Source organism: Zea mays, chromosome 5 (assembly GCF_902167145.1).
Source record: "Zea mays cultivar B73 chromosome 5, Zm-B73-REFERENCE-NAM-5.0, whole genome shotgun sequence".
Lineage (NCBI taxonomy): Eukaryota > Viridiplantae > Streptophyta > Magnoliopsida > Poales > Poaceae > Zea > Zea mays.
Window position 1 is genome coordinate 112,820,395 of NC_050100.1, and position 10,795 is coordinate 112,831,189.

Sequence of the window (10,795 nt, forward strand, 5' to 3'; positions counted from 1 at the left end):
ATTTTTCACTGATATTTGGAAAAATGGCGGCCGAGAAATGGCTCATGAAATAATGAAGAAGAGCGAAAAAGATATTCATGACTCTCGAGAAGCAGTGAAAAAAGCTGAAAAAGCTGCAGAACTCGGGAGACGGATAGGTATCGTTTAATGGCTTTTAGCTTCATTGTTTGTTTTTGTGGCTTCGAACTGATTGATTTTTTCTATCGCAGCTAAATTACCCCCTCCATCGGAGCCGTTCGACCCCCTGGCCGATCTGGAGACAAAGAAAGCAATAGAAATTATCAACATAGCCGAATCTATCGTTGACGAAGTCGTCAACAAATTGCTTAACGAAGCTGCGGAAAAGATTCTGAAAGAAGAGTAGTAGTTATTGTAAAAACGTTGTTAGGTGATTAATGTAACATTTATTGAACTAAGTCTGTAACATTTGATGTGTATAGTTTTGAATCTAATATGTAAACTATTTTGCAATGCACTTCTTTGTGATGCATGAAACTTTTATATACATACCGTTTTTGAGCCTTCGGCGAAAAAACACCTTCCCTTCTTTTCATGCTTCGTAAAGAAGAATTTTTATGCCTTGTAAGAATATCCACACTTCGTGAAGAACATCCAAATTTCATAAAAACATCAATGCTTCATAAACAATAGATCCCTTCTTCCATATCAGAACTGATGAAGCTGTAATTCACAGCTTACTTTGTGCCTTGGCACTTTTTCATTTTTGTAAAGCATTCTCCGAAGATCGGCTTCTTTTCCCATTCATGTCATTGATGTGATATGATGTATGATGTGATGATATGATGCAGAGAATGATGCTAATGTCGAAGACATATACCCACGCTGAAACACAATCTCTGCGTCCCCTTAGGAACGATTAAAATCTCTTTGTCGTTTATTTTTCGGCTTCACCGCTTATTTTTCGGTGTAAGTTCTGCATCCCCTTAGGAACTTCTTTTAAACTTTTTCGCCTTCTATTTCGGCGGTATTCGCGTTGACTTTTCGTGCTTCACCTTATATTTCGGCGGTATTTGGCTCTGCATTCCCTTTGGAACGACTTTTGAGCAGAAAACTTACACTGTGCTCCCTTAGGAACGACTTTTTACAGCTTCGACAAACTTACGTTGCGCTCCTTAGGAACGACTTTTTGTAGCTTCGGTGAAACTTGTAATGCAATTTTTAGCTCTGCATTCCCTTGGGAAGGTCTTTTGAGCTTCAGCAATTTTTGAGCTTCGTGAGTCTGTGGAGAAGATATATTTCACTCTAACAGGAACGAAGCTATTGCAAGAAATTAAACTAGGTTTACATTGATTGTTCCTCATTAAAAACAAAATGACAATGAACATAAAAATGTTTCAGAGGTAGGATATCTCTCAATAGATGTGTTTTGATTCTGGCACAGTACTGTTGACTATGTGAGCTTTAGATTCCTCCCTAAATTCTCGTTGCTGTTGAGAGTGCTGACGCCCTTCTGGCTGCTGGCTTCGGGAATAGGTCGGTTGTAGTGGTGGCGGAGGTGGGAGTTGTGGCCAGGAGGCCTGTGAATGGCTAGCCGAAGCGACAGAAGCTGCAGGATGATTGTTCACATACTCTGGTATGTAAGGAGAGTGACACGAAGCAGTGTGTATGACCTGCTTCGGCTAGTTCTACCGGGCTTCGGCTTCTTCTATTTCCTTTTGTTTCTAAATGGTGACATGGCACATTCTTGTAGTATGGCCCTTATCCTCACCACAGAATAAGCAATAAATCTTTCTAGGCTGATCCCCAAACCTTCCTCCGAAGCCCCTGGCGCCTCTGTCCCTTGGAGCTGGTGGCCTGAAAGAGCTTTGCTGCTGCCCCGAAGATTGTGAGGTATATTGTGACCTCTGAGACTGACTTCCTTTGTCATCACTTTGAGTGGAGTTGTGGATTGACCTGACGTGCCTCGGATGGACTCTTCCTCCGAAGCCCCTGGTCATTTCAGAGAATCTGTAAGCTTCCTCCCTTCTTTGGCAGAAGTCGTTGTCAGCTCGGATGTACTCATCCATCTTCTGAAGCAGCTTCTCCAGAGTTTGCGGGGGCTTCCTTGCGAAGTACTGAGCCGTAGGTCCTGGCCGAAGGCCCTTAATCATGGCCTCAATGACAATCTCATTGGGCACTGTAGGCGCTTGTGCCCTTAGTCGCAAGAACCTTCGTACATAGGCCTGAAGGTATTCTTCATGGTCTTGTGTACATTGGAACAGAGCCTGAGCTATGACCGGCTTCGTTTGAAAGCCTTGGAAGCTGGTAACCAACATGTCCTTAAGCTTCAGCCACGACATGATGGTCCCTGGCCGAAGAGAAGAATACCATGTTTGGCCTACATTCCGGACTGCCATGACGAAGGACTTCGCCATGACTGCAGTGTTGCCCCCATACGAAGATATAGTTGCTTCGTAACTCATCAGAAACTGCTTTGGATCTGAGTGTCCATCATACATGGGGAGCTGAGGTGGCTTGTATGATGGGGGCCATGGGGTAGCCTGCAGTTCTGCTGCCAAGGGAGAAGCATCATCAAAAGTAAAGGCATCATGATTAAAATCATCATACTGTGCATCCTCTTTGAATAGGCTTTCTTGACGAAGCTCCCTATGTTGGGGCCTTCGATCTTGTTCATCTTGGACAAGATGACACACTTCTTCAGTGGCTTCATCGATCTTCCTTTGAAGATCAGCCAATCGCGCCATCTTCTCCTTCTTCCTTTGTACTTGCTGATGGATTATCTCCATATCTCTGATCTCTTGGTCCAACTCCTCTTCTTGGAGTGTTGGACTGGTAGCTTTCCTCTTCTGGCTTTGAGCCTCTTGAAGAGAAAGAGTTTCTTGGTTTGGGTCCAGCGGCTGCAGTGCAGCGGGTCCCTGGTGTTGAAGCTTTCTTCGACGACATGACGAAGGTCAGTGCTTGCCGAAGGTGGTCGAAAAGGGTTCACCGGAGGTGGGCGCCAATGTTGGGGACTTGTTCTCAAATGCTATGAGTTAAGAACAAGGCAACACAGAAATATTAAATGTTATTGCCCTTCGTCCTTCGAAGCATTATTTCCCTAAGGATATAATGATCGTCAGACGAAGGTCATGAAGGACATACCTTCATTATCGCAGCATATGTTAATAAAAGGGGAAATAGATGAAATATAAGAGATAACATGAACAATTATATAACATTATCAATTCATTCTCACTTTATTATCATGGACAAATAGAAATGATAAGGAATGACAAAAGTACCTTCGGCTTGATAGAAGGTAAAAGTACAAGAGTGACGCACGAGCAAAAACAGGTCAGCGTGAACAGTACGGGGATATTGTTCACCTATTTATAGGCACAGGACACAGCCTGTGAGAAATTACGTCATGCCCTTTACATTTACTATTGACTTATGGAAAAATCTATGAGGACTGGATAGCCTTTTCCCCTTTAAGTCGGTTCCTTTTCCCGCGATTGAGCCGAAGCTCCTTTGCGCATAGCTTCGAAGCAACGGCAACCTTCGTCGCGATCATGCCCTTCTCATCGTTTATGTCTTTAATCCTGAATCCGAAGGTACCTGTCTATAAACCATGCTGGGAAGACATTGTTAAATTATGTTTTCGAGGACCTTCGGAGGACGAAGGCCCCCAACATTACCCTTAACCTTAAACCTTTTCATTCCTCTCATTGGTGAAACTTTAAGGTATACGAAGTCTCCAAGTTCAAACATCAACTCTCTTCTTCTATTATCAGCATAGCTTTTCTGTCTTGACTGTGCTGTTTTCAAATTTTCTCTGACAATATGTACTTGCTTTTCTGCTTCTTGGATAATTTCTGCACCAAATACTTGACTTCCTCCGGTCTGATTCCAATAAAGCGGTGTTCTACACTTTCGTCCATAAAGTGCTTCAAACGGTGCCATTTTTAGACTTGCATGGTAACTATTGTTATATGAGAACTCTGCATAAGGCAAACTCTTATCCCAGCTTCTACCATGCTTTAGAGCACAAGCTCTTAACATATCCTCCAACACATGGTTTGTCCTTTCCGTTTGCCCATCCGTTTGCGGATGATAAGCTGGACTGAAGTTTAGCTTGGTGTCCATGGACTCATGTAGTCTTTTCCAAAAGCGCGAGGTAAATTGGGTTCCTCGATCTGATATGATCTTCTTCAGTACTCCATGCAGACAAACAATCCTTGACATGTATAACTCTGCTAATTGGGCTCCTGAGTAGGTTGTCTTCACAGGTATAAAGTGTGCCACTTTAGTCAACATGTCCACTATAACCCATATTGAATCATAGCCATCCCGAGTACGGGGTAGTCCAACTATGAAATCCATATCGATTTCTTCACATTTCCATTCTGGTACCTTGAGAGGTTGTAGCCATCCTGCTGGTCTTTGGTGTTCGTCTTTAACTCGTTGACACACATCACATAGTGCAACATGAGTAGCCACATCTCTTTTCAAACCGTACCACCAATACTTTTCTTTTAGGTCCTGGTACATCTTAGTACTTCCAGGGTGAATAAAATAAGTCGAATCATGAGCTTCTCTTAAAATAAGTTGGCGTAGGTGCTCGATTTCTAGTACACATATTCTCTTTTTAAACCATATTGTCCCTTGTTCATCTTCTGTGAAATCGGAGGACTTTCCCAAATTAATATGTGCCTTAATCTCCTTGATTTTCTCATCAGATTTCTATCCTTTACGAATCTCTTGTTCCAAAGTAGATTCCACTTCCATAACTGTTGCTTCCATATTATTGAGCATACCAAGGTTGAGTTGTTCCATTTCCCAGCACAATTCATGTGACATCAAATGAGTAGTGATGTTGCACTTGACCTTTACGGCTCAAAGCATCTGCCACTACATTTGCTTTTCCTCGGTGATATTGTATTTCCAAATCATAGTCTTTGATTAACTCAAGCCATCTTCTCTGTCTTAGGTTGAGTTCTTTCTGCGTGAAGATATATTTCAAGCTTTTGTGATCTGTGAAGCTTTTACACTTGTTTCCAATCATGTAGTGCCTCCAAATCTTCAAAGCGTGCACTATGGTAGCTAATTCTAGATCATGTGTAGGATAATTCTTTTCATACTTCTGTAACTGCCTTGAGGCATAGGCAATTACTTTTCCTTCTTGCATCAACACATATCCAAGTCCTAGATGTGATGCATCATAATACACGCCAAATCCTTTGTGAATATCAGGCATAATCAACACTGGTGCAGTGGTTAGCCTTTCCTTTAATTCCTCAAAACATTTCTGACATGCTTCATCCCACTTAAACTCTTTACCTTTCTCTAACAGTGAAGTAAGGGGTTTCACTATTTTGGACAAGCCTTCAATGAATCTTTTGTAGTATCCTACTAATCCAAGAAAACTCCTGATCTTGGATGCATCTGTGGGTTGTTTCTAATTTATTATTTCACTTATTTTACCGGGGTCTACCTTGATTCCTCCATTGGTGATAATATGACCTAGGAAAGCGACTTCCTTCAGCCAAAAATCACACTTCAAAATTTTTGCATACAACTGATTGTCACGAAGCTTCTGTAGAACTAATCTCAGATGATCTTCATGTGCTTCTTCACTCTGAGAGTATACAAGTATGTCGTCGATGAATACCACAACAAACTGGTCAAGATACTCCATGAATACTTTATTCATCAGGTTCATAAAGTAAGCTGGTGCATTGGTTAATCCAAATGACATAACCAAAAACTCATATAGTCCATATCTTGTAGTGAAGGCTGTTTTAGGTATATCTTCGGTTCGAATCTTCAACTAATGATAGCCTGATCTTAGATCTATTTTTTAGAATACTTTAGCTCCTCTCATCTGATCAAATAGATCTTCAATCCGAGGTAACGAGTATTTGTTCTTAATTGTTACTTCGTTCAAGCTTCTATAGTCGACACACATTCTCCTTGAACCATCTTTCTTGTTCACAAATAGAACTAGGGCTCCCCATGGAGACGAACTGGGGCAAATAAAACCTTTTTCTAGTAATTCTTCTATTTGTTTCTTCAGTTCAATTAAATCTTTGACATCCATTCGGTAAGCTCTTTTTGAAATTGGTGCAGTTCCGAGTAATAGTTCAATAGAAAACTCTATATCATGATCAGGTGGCATACCTGGTAATTCCTCTAGAAATACGTCTAGGTATTCACACACTATTACGATGTGCTCCAAAGATTTCTCCTCCAATTGATTTACCATTGCTTCTGCTATTGCTAGCATAATTACATTGACTTCAATTATTTCTCCTTGCGGACTGGTTAATGTAACCATCCTCTTAGCACAAGATTTTACTCCATCATACTTGGTTAAGTAGTCCATTCCAAGTATCACATCGATTCCAAAATTATCAGCTCTACTATAAAGCTTAGGCCTCTAATTTCAATCTTAGTCTAAGGGCATGAGTGAGAAGCTCTAAGTTCACCTCCTGGTAATCGAATTAATAGTTTCTTCTTTAAGGGATAGTTTAGTATTTTATGCTTTTCCACAAATGACTTTGTTACGAAGGAGTGAGATGCTCCAGAATCAAATAAAACTGATGCAGGTATGGAGTTAATAAGAAACATAGCATACACCACGTCGGCATCCTCAGAAACTGATTCTACTGTCACGTGATTAACTCTCCCCCTACTCTGGTTCTGTGGAGTCTTGTTCTGTGCAGATCCACGAGCAGGTGTGTTCTGGTCAGTCCTCTAGTTGCTGTTTCTCTGGGGTGTCTGTTGATTGCGCCTCGGGTAGTTGTTAGCATACTGGCCAAGTTCGCCACAATTGAAACAGCCATTGGGTTGGACTAGGGTGTTTGTGTTGTTGTTTTTGGCCAGTGTGTTCACGGCGCTTCCTTGACGATTCTGTTGTTGACCACTAGACCTTTGACCGGTCTGAGTGTTATTCCTCTGTTGGTTCTGATATTGGTTGCTCCTCTGACCTTGTTGTCCAGAGCATTGTACTTGGTAGTTCTTGTTCCCACTCTGATTTCTAGAGCGGAACTAAGAACCTTGGGAGTTGTTTTGATGGGTATTCCTATTGGACTGCCCTTCGAACTTTCTCTTATGATCAGACAACTCTTTCCTTTTGCTTTCAAGGCCAATTGCCTTGTTAAGCAAAGTCTAAAAGTTGGGAAAGCTATGGATCTGCAGCTGATAGTTCAAAGGCCCAATCAAGCCTTCCCAGAAACGTTCTTGGCAATTCTCGTTAGTGTCCACTTCTTCTGGGCGTACCGTGAAAGATGGGTGAATCGATCACGTTACTCACTGACAGACATGTTCCCTTGTGTGAGGGATAGGAACTCCTTCTTGAGCTTCATTATTCTCGAGGGAATATGGTGAGCATGGAAGTTCACCTGGAATTCCTGCAAGTTATGGCGTCAGCATTAGCATGTGCCGCGGTGACGACATCCCACCAATCGGACGCGACACCTTCAAGTCTTCCTAAAGCGTACAAGACCTTTTCTCGGTCATTGCACTGGGTGATCTCCAGTTTCTTTCCGATAACCTTAAGCCAGTCATCGGCATCCAAGGGGTCAACTGCATGAGAGAAAGCAGGCGGGTGATGCCTCATAAAATCCCGGTGCTTGTCTCTAGCTTGTGGTGCATGTTGTTGTTGATGCTGGTGCTGCTGATTCTGCTGAATCTGCTGCACAGAAGCAGTGAGTCCTTGCAGGAGCTGCATCTGCACTGCGATGAATTGCTCCATGTTGGGATTTGGCGACGGTGGTGGCAACTGCTGACCACGCTGGTTCCTATTGTTCCGGGGACCTGAGCGAGCGTTCACCATCTGGTTGGTTAGAAAGTGCAATTCTGGGGTAAGTGAGGAGTACAGAAGATACTAGGGGGAATAGCTTATTATCAATGTTAAGTTTATTTTTTATGCTCTTATGGCCATCATTCCATAAGACCATTGCACTCAAGCAAAATTCCAAATCAAACATTGCAAACAACACCATCACATGGTTGTTATTATTATAAGTATAGCATTATAAAGATGTTCATCGTCTAACGAGAAAACTAACTTATTACAATGTAAATGAAAAATCTATAGCAGCCTGGTGATGGATCCTGGTTCTCCATAGCGGATCCTCTTGCGGGGAGGGGACAACGCCATGGCAGGGACTTGAGCTTCCAGGGGATCCCTTCCTTCTAGTTGAGCTTCCAGGGCTGCAATCCTTACGTGTGCATCCTCTAGCTCCAAGTGTACCCTAGAGAGGTCCAGGGTAGCACTATCCAGGTCGGTGCTAAGACCTGCCACCACACCAATTAGGGTGTTGAGGCGATCTTCTTCAGCTCCACCTAGAACAATGCTGGTCTGGCTTTCTCCACGAAGACGCAGCGGAAGGTGTCTGTACTTCGTGTTGTGCAGCTGCTGCCAGTAAGTGTGGCTGAGGGACCACAGAGTTCACCTAGCAGCATCGCTAACTGAAGCAGCATAGGTGGATAGCGGTGTCAGAGACTCATGAGCTGATAGAGTCCTAAACCCTCTATCACCTGCATCCATCACCCTGACATGAATGTGAGTGATGTAGTAACAAGCCCGAGGGGGCTTGTACACTCGCCTGGTTTCATACAGGGGTCGGACGTAGGTTCCCAACGCATGCAGAACATCCTGTAGCAGGTTAGGGAAGTGCCCCGTCTCAAACATTGATGTATAATGTTCGGTGACAGGCCATATCCCCACGAAGTGGTCCAGTTGTTCACCGTTGGCTTCCTCGTTGATGGTCTCCTTCTTCTTCTTCTTTGAAGTTTTCATCATCATCACCAGAGTCGTCTGGGTCGTCGCCTTCGAGAGCAGGGGCTTGGACTGCTGGTGCTGGTGGTGCTGAAGATGACGATCCAGCTGTGAAGGCTAGTGATTCTGTCAACGGGCTGGGCGTAGGCAGAAACTCCTTCGAGCTGTCCTCCAGAATAACTCCATTCTCCACACAAATGCGAGGGAGATCCATAGGGATTTCCTTGACTACCACTGGGTAGACGAGAACTTACCGTGGTGGAGGGATGTAGTTGGTGTTGGTCCGGGTGGTTTGGGTTGTACGAACCATGCATCTACAAGAGAAAATGTCAACTTAGTTGAATTTTAAAGAGGTAAGATTAATAAAATAATTTTGTAAGAACAAAATTAGCATGTTTTGAACAGACTAGGCTTTCCATTTCTAATTAGTCCAACGACCTAGAGTCATCATAGCTTTGATACCACTTCTGCCACACCCGGTTTTGGGGGTAAAACCGAATGCATAACATATGTGGGCCAAGATCCATTTTCCACACATATGTTGACGTCACAAGTGTAATATATCAAAAGACAATGCAATAAAGGCGTAAAAAGGAGTAGCGTAACTTTATTACATCATTCGAATCATAATATCTTAAACAAGTATCATTATCAAAGTACGGCGGAATTAAACATGGACACTCTTCCACAGGAAGGTGACTGGTGCATCGTTAGACTCAAAATTCATCAATGTCATCTGCGAAGTTTTCGTCATTACCCTCTAATCAAAATATTAGCAAGGGTGAGCTTACTTATGGTCGGGGCTCAGTAAGTGGGGAAATAATGCAAAATTAACAAGGTAGGCTATGGATAAGCGGTAAGCATTTTAGTTGGTCAATATTTTATTGGCAACACTTGACTTACTAATTGTAAATGTATCCCAAAATTTCCCAGTTAAACATAAGTACATGAGTATATCTCAAAACACTTAAGTGAAATCACTTAAGCAAACCATTTGTGGATTATCGGATCACAGTTTATTTTCCATCTTTAAGTTCAATTATCATGTGAGGGTCCATGTTGCTCTTAACCGTGAGCTCGGCTGATATATCAGTTTTACACTCAGCAGAGGTGGTACAACTTTACCCACAAGCCGTATATCCCATCTAGCTTGGGTTGATCAGACCCATAAACACTGCCTGGGTGAATGGCTAGGGATCCACTATGAGGCTTTCACAAAATATTCTTAGTACAAAGCCACCCGCTAAGGTTTCCACGTCAGTGTTGATGGCCCTCCGGGTGAGGTAACTTAGCCAACACTACCACCCCATGTTAACATGAGCTGCCACCAAACCACTGACGCTCCCTCTTGCCCATCTTTGAGGTAGGGTTTCTAAGCACTAAGTCTATAGAGCTAATTACCAAAGCTAGAGCCATTATAGCACTCGTGGTTGCACTGTTATCCTGGGTGGTCACTCCATGTTCCATTTAATACAAAATCTTCTTTTTTAACCATCGGGTTAACATCATAAATAAAACTTCATTTCTGGAACATAGTATCATTAAAAGAGTGACATCATATTTATCAAGTTGTGCAGTAGCAAAAATTGCTAAGCATAGCATTTATCCCAGGGTAAATCAAGGAATAGGGTTGGTAATTCTAGGAAATCCTATTTAGGAAAATCCCATCAAATTATGCAATATCCAAAAAGTAAACGTTATTATATGCATTACTTTGGTACAAATAGAAATGCAGAGGGAGAATCCACTTGCCTTGCTTGAAAGTATCATGTGGGTCATCCTCAAACGAGTTTGGTTCGTCTACCTCACAGTCAACTTCTAGCATCGATTTGTGTATCGTACATACAAAAGAATACATACGCCAAATGAATAAACATACACCATTACGTGGGTAACATTCACCATTACATAAACAATCACATATCACACAACAGTACTTGTAAATAATGTCTAAATCATAACTATTTTATCAATCCACTAAGTTTTTCACTTTGAGTTATCATTGGTGAAAATTATATGAGCAGGTGACTACGAAGCTATTTTATCTAATATAGCGTAGATAACATGACT